The sequence below is a fragment of the Pundamilia nyererei genome, unplaced genomic scaffold (genome assembly GCF_000239375.1).
Source record: "Pundamilia nyererei isolate P.nyererei 1_Seehausen unplaced genomic scaffold, PunNye1.0 scaffold00176, whole genome shotgun sequence".
Lineage (NCBI taxonomy): Eukaryota > Metazoa > Chordata > Actinopteri > Cichliformes > Cichlidae > Pundamilia > Pundamilia nyererei.
Window position 1 is genome coordinate 927,894 of NW_005187577.1, and position 988 is coordinate 928,881.

Here is a 988-nt window from a genome sequence, read left to right on the forward strand (position 1 = left end):
ACATATATATATTAAAAAAGAAAACCTGACGTGTGTGCGAAGGGAAGCTGGCACTTCACGCGAGTCAAACTCCATGAGAAAAACACTCTAAACACGAGCGCTGCTTTGGATTCTTGGTGGTTTGGAGACGAAGAAGGAACTGAGTCAGCCTGCAGTTTCTTAAAGGTCAGAGAGGACGGACAGACTCCAGCATGAGGAACCTCGGCTTTTACGCACAGAGCCGAAATAAAAGGAATCACTTTAAAATCAAGCGAGGGGAAAGGGGGACAGAGCACTGCCTTTCTTTTAGATATGAACTTTGTTTTATTAACAACACATACACAACACTGTTAACTGTGACGTGGAAACAGAAGAAGTGTGGCTTTGTCTTGGGGGGAAAAGCTTTTTAAAAAGCGTTTGTGTTTAGCAGGACAAACTATTGCTCCTGACATGACGGTCTGCAGAGGGACTGTTTCTCATTTGGAGCCAAACGCATTTGGCTCTGGTTTCTTCTGATTACGCGCAGCAGACATGGAGGCCTTTTACTCCCAAACCTCTTCCTATATCTGAATACTTGAATCTGAATCCCCCCCCCCCCAATATTTTACAGACCTCTAAAGCAGCAGGTAACTTTTAGATTCTGAGTGTGCGATGTGTCGCAGAGGTTAGAAGGCCCCTGTAGCAGCAGGAAACACTTGGACGCTGTCGTACACCTCTCTGCTCCCCTCGCTATGTTTTATTCATCACTCGTTTTCTGGTGAATATGTGTCTCTCTGCAAACGAAACAGTGTAAAACTAACGAGGGGTGGTGGTAAGGGGTTATTTAAGCTCAGCACGTGTTAATTTGTAACACCTCTCAAAGTAATTCGTCATGAATTATATTTTTTAGAGGTTAAAAAGTTACAAAGTGAAGAAATCCTGTGACGCATTCTATTTTCCTTCTCTCTAGTTTACTGAAAATATAACTTCATTTTTTGTCTGTGTATTTTAAACCTGAGCGCGCGCGCGC

General features: G+C 43.2%; 1 protein-coding gene across 3 annotated transcripts in view; it reads right to left on the reverse strand.

Annotated features, from left to right (window-relative positions):
- Nucleotides 1-988, reverse strand: part of satb2 (SATB homeobox 2) — a 49,439-nt gene that overhangs the window by 46,911 nt on the left and 1,540 nt on the right. The window lies entirely within an intron of this gene.